The sequence below is a fragment of the Varroa jacobsoni genome, unplaced genomic scaffold (genome assembly GCF_002532875.2).
Source record: "Varroa jacobsoni isolate VJ856 unplaced genomic scaffold, vjacob_1.0 contig02877, whole genome shotgun sequence".
Lineage (NCBI taxonomy): Eukaryota > Metazoa > Arthropoda > Arachnida > Mesostigmata > Varroidae > Varroa > Varroa jacobsoni.
In genome coordinates, this window is record NW_019214897.1 from 27417 (window position 1) to 37219 (window position 9803).

A 9803-nucleotide genomic window follows, 5' to 3' on the forward strand; every position below is an offset into this window, starting at 1 on the left:
TTCTCGTTTTCGCTGGTCGCTTTACTGTTTCAAGAAAGGAAAGCCGTAGCAGGGCGCCGCAGATAGAATCGTTGAACTTCCTCGCTGTGCATGCTGCTACATAAGGAAGCGTCGATGGTAAAAAAAGGTCGCAGTAGTGAATGAAGTCATTTTGATTAAGGCTGACAGAGAACGATTTTGAGTTACCCCAGTGTTTCAAACATGTTGTTCGAAAGACTAAAGAGCCAGCATAGTCTGATGGACCATATAGCAAAATACGTGGAAAACAGTCGTATTGTGCCTCGAATGTGAAGGCTAGTGAAGGCAAATGACATCGCAAACTTCCAACACAGAAACATTTCACCCTAAAATGAAGCATTTATTTGCTTCAGGTAAGCCCAAATAGTCGAGTGGTGGTCAAATAGTTCTCATAAAATATTTGTAAATGCATATAGAAGCACATATTATTATCATTATTGACTAAATTTAATTTGATACAAAGCTTATCGTATCCTAGGTAGGAATAACAGGTTTGCCACGTTAAATATTAGGAAAGCTGTTGCTCAGTTGCCTGTCTATGTATGTCAGCAGGTTGCAAAGCGTTGCGTATTTCCGAAGGGAGCTTGCGTTGTCTTTAGCTAACAAGCATATATTTTCATTTGGTTTTTGTTCTTTTTGAGATAGTTCTTCGAGCAGAAACGAGACAGTTCAATGTTCTTTTTCGGTGTCCCATGACGAAGAAGTGTCAGAAGCGATATACTGAGGACGAAACTCGTGTTGTCTTATCGTTTTAGCTGTTGTCTGCGGACATTTTGTGGACGTTCTGCGGACACGGTGTTTCATACCTGCACTGAGTAATAAGGAACTTCAAGACTCCGCACACATTCAGGGATAACCCTTGCGAGCGCGTTTGCAGCCCGCCTAAATCCCCTCTTTTGGCATACTCATTAAGCTAGTAAGTTTTCTTTCGGGCCCGTACTTTATATCTCTGACCTTCAGCAGGCCATATTCTGCCTCTTTACTCATTAGCATTTCGAATTTTAAAATAACAGAAAAATAATAAGAATAACAATGATGAGTGTAAAATCTATTACGTCATCCAATTTCCCAGTTGATATATGCATGACCTTATTAGATAATTTTTTTTCTACACTGGGGCACCTACAAGGTCTTGCAGATGTACGCTAAACTCCACAATCCTCCAGGAGGGCCTCGGCTGGCGGATGCATCGACGGCGCAAGAAACAGGATGTACTAAACCTCTATTGGGCGCGTTCCTAAGTAGCGTATAGGGAAACGCCCATTAGGAATGACGGTACGGAGAGATATATGTTTAAACCAAAACCAGATTAGGTCCACGGCTATGCTAAGCAACAGTCTCAAAGGTATTCAGGGCTGCGTTAGGTTGTGACAGATGCCGGCGAGTAACGATGGGTACCTTGAAGTAACGCCAAAAGTTCGAAGGCTTCATCCCCTTACCCAGGATTCGTTTTTAGTACTGGTGAATGTCCCACACTAGCAGATTGTCGGGTGCGCTATACCGTTTTCACGGTTAGTCTGGTTAGAAATACAAAAAGAAGACTCCGGGAGTCTGAAGTTCATTTTTACACGACGTTTCTCTTAGGCGCATCCCGAAACTCGTCTTAATAATGTATCTCTCGAAGGCAACTTGGATGAATTGGTAAGCGACATTAATATGCGTGCAATTGATATTCTACCGTCAACTCAGTACGTTCAGAGATTACAACAAGCTAACTAAATATATATTTTCATTCCTTCTAGCCTAAGGTCTAACTTGTCCATAATCCTGAGTTGATCCGTCCGGAATACTAAATGCGTGGACACAATTAATGTATACTTGATGATGTAATTAGAAGAAAGACGGGAATATGGCATGCGCATATCAATGGCGGAACGAAAGCCAGGGGAGAATAGCCTCTTGTGGCATTATCATATAAAGAAAATTTAATCATATTTGTATATAATGCAATCTTATTGTAATCATCTGCTGTATTTTCTTATACTTTTACGGTATGGATTGACGGCGAGTCTGCCTGCATAGCTTTTCTTGAAGAGATGCATCTGATATGTATATGGAAACTAATAAAAATGGAACAAGTCAGCCTTTATGTGGCAATATAATTGTTTCGCATAACGACCATGCACGCAGCTCACGCATCGCTATGGCCGTCATAATTTGGACCACTCTATAATGCACATCCGATGGCCTGATGTGGTCCTGCTTTGAGTTCCCTATCACGCAGTCGCCCCAACCTTTGCTAGAGGCAGGACGGCCGCGGTACGGCAGCAACCTATGAGGATTGCTTATGGGTGTGGTACAAAATCTCACGAGCTATGCGCGTTGAGTATGTTTATTAGATTGATACATTTAAATTTGTTATTCAGAATTATACCTTTTCCCAAATAAACGGCGGATCTATCCACGCAACCGTTTTTACCCTTAGCAAATCCTCCATATATATATGTTGGTGGCCTATTTTTTACTTGAACTTCAGCAACATGTAGCATGTCTATTAGGGCTTCATTATCACGAAACATCGCTCACCTTCTATGCTCGTATTGCCTACTACTGACATGCCTATCACAATCTGGAACATCACATAATATCAATGTCGATAATATCCATGTTTTCAGATGGCACATCCTGTAGGTATCACCTAGTTTAGATTGTCTTGCCTCGATAAGTTCCTCTGCCCAGTCTCAGTTATGCTCTCTAGCATCGGGTAGCTCGTTCAACTTTGAACTTAATAGTTATTGTAATGCTTACACTCGCGAAGCACGACGCTAAAAAAAAGTAGGCTATCTCTGTGAATGCAGCAGCCCCAATGGATAAATTTATTTGCATGATCAGTTAGAAGCCTTTAAAGCGCTGAAAAAGTTCGCTAGTTAGATCGAAAAATAAGTTCTTTACAACATGACTAAACGTTTTATGGGTTAAAAGATTTGGGTACTGGGAATGTTATTGCGGATGAGACGATCTTATTCTATCTGCGGCTAGTTTCAAACCACTAATGAATAAATCAAGGTTTCTGATGAAGCAGCTAAGAAAAACATGACATCTCTATGATGAACTTGTGATCCAGCTACCGAGTTGCATAACCGATAAATCCCTCCTGTTGCCCTGCCTATGATTGGTTGTCTAGAAGCTCAGCCCAACTATATACGTTATCTTCTTATAGGTGAGTCTAATTCACCGTGACAGGACTAATCTGATCGGATTTTAGATATATCGACTACCCCTAAAAATACTTTGAATAGTATTCTCTTTGATTTACCTCTCTGCAGTGAATTTTTGGTATTTGTACACTCGTATACTAGCAGAAATGTCTTTTATCTGATTCTTCGAACTTAGAAGTTAAGCTTTATTAAATCTGCTTCTTTTCAAGGACGGTAAAATCTAAATTAAACTTTACTGTTGTAAAATTTGTTTGGTATTAGATAACTTACATCCACTAAATTCTAAACCCTTGTTAGAAGTTAAAAAAAAAGGTTGCTTTAAGCGTAACGCCTGATCTCTTTTACCATCCAGTTTGCAAATGACTGTGCCACACAGTCAGCATTGGGTGAGTCACGCTATTGCTGCGCCCCATATAAACGATATAGCGAAACAAATATCGGAGCTATACTATCTGCTCGTAACGATTCGCTCTGCAGTCAGGTGTATTTGATATTTTCGTTTTCGTCGGGAGGTAATGCGTTGCGTTTTTCTCAATGTTTATATTCGGTTGCTCTAAATGTGTCACAGTGTGCCAGTGGGACACAGTTAATAACCTTCTAAGGTTAGGCGGCATCTTGTCGGGAACGACATCAATGTTTTCCTAGTAACTCAGATGACAAATGATAGGAAACCATGAACTATCACTTCGGAAAATTCCCTTCACTTTTTGGTAAATATAAAAAAGTAAGGGTGGCGTTGAAAAAATAAGACCACGTCTACTTTACTCACTTTACCCAAACTCACAAATGGTTTGGCAGAAAATCCAGCCTGCTAGAGTGCGGCCTAATTAATCTAGGCCTGCAAATGATTATTATTGTAATCGTGAATAACTAGATCTTCCGCCAAGAACACAATATCCCATATAAGCCTTGAACGATGTTTTCTTCATAACATAGAGCGAATACTCTATTTGACCATGTAAGTTTGGAGGGTTTCGTCTAAAAATGTTTATGTTGTAACTTAGTTAGTTAGTTAGTTAGTTCCTTAAGTACTACTTATCGTTCATTATATGCGAACATTTTTCTCTATGATGATCTGTCTGCCGTCTAGATACCTTGCAACATTCGACAAAGCTGGCATGGGTCTTCGTCTTACTTAAATTCGTTCTACACGTAAGTATATGCAACTGGTTGCCTAGGGGCATATAAGCAACGGTCGCGCTGTCCAGAAGATAAATATAATAAGCCGAGCCAGTATAACTTTCCGAAGTTGAACTGCCCAGTCAGGTTGTAGCCGTTATTTACTTCGTTGATAGTCATTTCATTGCAATGTGTGACGATAATTAAACAGGACGGAGCATAAGTCTTTCGTTGGAAAGTAGATAGTTGGGGCGTCCAATTAGGACCGGGTCTCCTAGCAAAACTATAAGGTGCCATTGGCTGATACTGGTCGTATTAACTGAGACAATATCATGGGTCAGTCGACAGATCATGTAACGTCATTGTTGCTTATGCTGCTAAAAGTTCTGCTAGATTTACGGAACGTGTTGACATACTGTTTATCCTGCTTTCAAGTGACGTCATCGCACAAGTACCAGTTCATGCGTTACTCAATGTATTGGAAACTTACAGAACCCATTGCAACCAAGACAAACTTTTGTATGTGGCGCCATTGCGCAAACCCTATAATAACTTTAAGAATTGAAAACTTGCTGATCTTGAGCTTGTATGACGTCTTACTCTGCTGCATGACCTCTAGCACAAAGACGTGCAACTTCGCAAAGTGATCGATTTTTGACCTTGTCTTCCTAACGAACTAATGTATTGGTTTTGTTCACAGACACCAAGTCTCACTTACAGACATTTGCCACCGTAGAGTAAAACTTCTGGCCCGCGTTTTCTAACTACAATAGTACCCACTAAATTCACGTCAAGGGTTTTTGTTCTTCACCCGTCTAATACTGCCTGTGTATTACGGGGAGTTAAGCTTCTTAATTTCTATGTGGCCGTAAGAATTTTTCACGCTTTCAAAATGCCTCAATAATGAATAAATCTCAATTTGCGTTCCTCCTGCTCTTCTCTCTAGGTAGCTCTCGGTAACAGTTATTTTGTGGAAACGTTGAATCGCCAGCCGGCGCTCTCCTATTGCTTTTCTTCTCATGATCGAAACGGTTATTATGCTTTCGTTTCATAGAAATCTTATAAAGGGACATAGAAAAAGTAGCTATTATTCGGTTGGCTAGAATCCGGTATTTTTTTGAATCTCTTTATGAAACTGGACTTTTGTTATAGCTCTAACCCTACAAGAAAAGCGACAATTTCAGAGATTTTCATTTTGTGGTCAGCGTTTCGGACGAGAGCTAAGATAACAGAACTTAGTCCACGCAAGTTCTGTTACCCTGTCCAAGAATCAATTTAACAAGTAGTCCTTTGTAGAAAAAATCAAACATATCACTCGTGAAAAAAATTACAAAATCGATCGAGCTTTTGTAAACGATTGGCCTATACATATGCATATATGCGTGTATCCAAACCGTTGCTCGTTTATCTTTAATATTAGCTGCATACTTACAAGACATACTGTGATGTTCAATTAAGCTGTAAAGGCGGATTACAAAATAGGATCGCTTGACTAAGTCATTTTGACGACTCGCGCTATCGCGGAGCTTATAAGGGTCTACTAAGGAGGGCCGTCTGACTCACGTATTGTCTTTCGAAGACCAGCAACTGATTTCATCACTTACGTGAGTTGCTGAATGTTCGAAGAGTATCAAATGCTCTGAAACAATATAAGATAAGGATAACTGCGTCGCAGCAGTAATTGCGCATTGCGCCGACATTGATAACCTGTGCCCAACGCAGATAAATTTGTTCAATTTCTGCTAATCCAACAGGGTTTGTCACCGGCACAAAGAGTCCGCCCAAACTGGCTTTTAGCAGATTCAAATAATTCCAGCTGCCAAAGACATTTTGCCTGCCTGGTTGTGAGAACTGCTAACCAGTGGGCGTAAATATAGAGTTCGAATTGGGACATTTTAATCCAGTACGCCACTTTTCTTACTTAGCTGAAAATAAGTTGTCCTTTTATTCATTTATTTATACAATCCTTTTATAGTTTCCATTTAAAATAACGCCGGTATATTTTAGCTTGAAAAGTACACTTTGTGCGTCGTTTAGAGCGCAGTCGATACGGAACGGCTCATGACGAAGCAACCATGCAATTTGAATCCTGTTCAGCCAGTTTCCTCTTCGGTCAGCGTTTCGGCTGGAGACTAACTCGTTCATATGTTCTGCGAAACACCGTTAGGTGTCAAAGAACTGAGGACGAGCGTCGACTTGAAAAAAACTAGAGGTCTCCGAACGGTTCTTTCGCGAATACAAGCTAGGGATAAGCGAGGTAGACCCAGATTTCTTCCGGGTTGATCCTTCCCGTCTAAAGAGAGACCGGGAAAGCTAATCGATGCGTTATGACTCGACACACACTTCACGAATTCCGCCATCTTGTTTGCCAAACACCCGCTCACCATGCCCCATGGTGACGAGCACCCCCTCCAATGATATGAAAGACTCTGTAGTCGACGTCACTTTGATTGCTACGTTGCGCTAGTCCTCCACCAAATGCCTTATTGCTGCCGGCACCAAAGGCCTCGTACATTAGCGCCTTACAATATGTTACTTGCACTTGGCCCGCCATTTTCGTCAAATGTCTCTTCGATTGTTACTTATATAATGGTACATTCACAGCATCATCCGTTTGCTATAGGTTTCTATTACGTATATTATCGTTTTATATAGATAGGTATTCTTTGTAATGAGCAACTTTGACGGAAGCTACGTATGTTTCAAACACTAAAATTTCAAAATCGATCAGAACCTTCTCGACGGCACCAGAGATTGAAAATACGTTTCCATTCACGTATCCACGGCTAAGACTTGTTGAATATTGTTTTTTAAGTTTTGTGATCATGACGACAGCCATCAAGCCTTTTTTTGCATTTGATCTTATAATAATATGCAAACTAAACAGTGACGATGTTGTTAATGATGTATGTTCTTCACTAGACAATAATAATAATAATAATAATTTAGATTTATAATAATAATAATAATTTATATCTTTCGACGTATTAGGGAGAAATAAATATAACTGACTATCAGTAAAAACGAGCGCGTGTATTCCGGTCTGTCTGTCTGTTTCGTAACTAACACCTAATAAAAACATCCTACCGTTTTGAATCTCACTCGATGGTCTCATCTCTAAGTGTATAGCCTAATTGATCGGATATCTTAGATTTTTTGCGTTGGCCTTCTCCAGCATGAGCAGGTGCCCACAGTTAAAGATTGACTTTTTCATGGTAATAACGGATTAATAATTGCAGTCTAAAAGAAGAATGACGAATAGGACTTTGTCCTTCGTTCGACGTTATCAAAAAGGCGCGTATATTTTTTTGTCGCTGCTAGCTTGCTAGGTTACCCGTTATCTGTCTTATTGTTATTGTACTTATCATATAATCCTACCTTCTACGGTTAGTAATAAACCAAATTTCGGGTAACCTAAAAGGCCGACAGGAAATTTACAATGGTGGTCGCAAGCATTGCTGACTAAAAGATAATGACCATAAGAAATTTCGCATATAAAACAAAGAACGAAGGCCGAAGAGAAATTTGTATGGAAACAACTTAAATCAGAAAGCACAAGACAAGATCTCGATTTTACCAATGTGGGCTGCAGATCTATCTCGGTAAAGTATATCTGAATGCCGCTGATAACGCTTTAGATAAAATATATTAAACAGTAACAACGAAAAAAAGTAAAATTTTCTGTATCATGTATATTGTTATATGTTTTGCTTACAACGATTTGTGGCATACTGATATAATTTGAAATTTTTAAATATAAAATTAATGCTATTTAATATCGCGGGACTGGTTCCGTTAAAATTACAACCCTTTACAAGTACTGATATTTAGTCTTCGTTTGGATGCTAGTGCATTTATGGTGATACCTGGTCTAATCTGAAGTCTATTAACTGTCGATTACCTCAAAGGCAACTCGGAAGAGCACTTTTCTAAACTTGCTAGTACGATACATATCGGAAATGTTTACTGCTTATGTAGAATATATCTGAATAGCGCTTAGTTACTAAATGTCCTTTTTGAAGTATATTAGTAAATGTGTATAATATTATATTTATGTGTCAGATCCCAAGATGGTTACTTACTAGTTACTTGAAAAACTGTGTAGCATTTTAAGGTCGCATAGACAAAAAAAACCGGATTCGCTTTTACGATCATTAATTGGAACCAACTTAGTTGTTGCCCTTGGGGCAAGAACTTTGATCACAGTAGCCGATCATCTGACCGCGCTACGTCATCAAAGTTCAAACCCAGGCTTTGGCGCAACTCGAAGTAGCCAGGCCGGGCTCAAAAAGGAACCGGTTTAAGTCGGACGTTGCATGTTAGGTCTCCGATATTTATATCCACTATGATTTAATTTCTTATAATAAATATCCTATAGCGTAACATCTAACCGCTTTATTTTGTCCTGGCAGGCAACAGCTGCTTGAAGCGATGCTCAGCATCAGTACCGCACGCAAAATTCAAAACATTTGCAAAATTAATAGGAAATTATAGCGAGACCATTTTAAATGGAGTAAGAGTTTTTGCCAATGAATATCGCCCACGAACAGTATATTGAACATCTGGTCAGCGTAGGTTAACATCCATATTTTTAGCTTCTGAATTAAGGCAGAGCACATCGAAGACCAGCTCGCTTCTAACAAATTTCTACTACTTCTGTACTATGTTGTTATTGTATGTAACCCTTTTGTGTTTGTAATTTCTTTTCTTCATGGGAGGGTCGTACGCGAAGCTGTAAAAAAAAAAAAACTATTAAATCCTATATTGTTGTTCACCATCAGCATCCTTCACTAGCCAGTGACTTGTTTATTATACTCAAAATATTATAGCGTCTACTAATTAAGCAGTGCTGTCTTTTGTTCAGCTCATTGCCTCATTATACTTCTTTGTTTCTTATGCTCTATGTTGCAAAAAATTCGATTTCCTTCACTGTATCTTTAGACACATGCTTCTATTCTGCAACGGGACTCAATTCGTTGGTTTTAGCAAGCTTACCAAAACGAAGTAATATTTTTTACGCGCACACGGCAAATGTCACAAAACCCAGAGTATTTCTCGTCACGTTTCGGCACCAGCAGTGGACCGGGCCAAAATCAGGAAGCATTTACGGATATCGCTGCTGTTATGCTGAACGCATTCGTCTTCGAGTTCAATGGAGCGCATACTATAGCAACTAGCGAGCACGGCCGATCGATCTAGGGCTCCCTTGGCAGCCCCTTTCTAAAATCTGCCACCCGTAAAGCAGCCAAAAGCAGGCTTGCATCTACCTGGGGCTGACCCATCGGCAGTATACCTATCAGGGTGGAAACGGGTCGTGTATTCGAGACTTAAGTTGATAGTCAACGGCCACCAACGGGCTACTATGTTTCGATATTTCCCTAGCACAGTATTCGGTTAACAGGTGGATGATTTCCTTATGCGGACCTTCGTAGACACAGAGTATCACACACAACGCATATAGAAGAGCAAAAAGCCGAAGACGTGCTTGAGCTCTTGGCATAACCAATG

General features: G+C 39.9%; 1 long non-coding RNA gene across 1 annotated transcript; it reads left to right on the plus strand.

Annotated features, from left to right (window-relative positions):
- Window positions 1–678: 678 nt before the first annotated feature.
- LOC111272655 (uncharacterized) lies at window positions 679–2428 on the plus strand. Its single transcript, XR_002687638.2, has 2 exons — window positions 679–934; window positions 1148–2428. It is a non-coding gene; the product is annotated as an uncharacterized LOC111272655 (long non-coding RNA).
- The last annotated feature ends 7375 nt before the right edge of the window (window positions 2429–9803 follow it).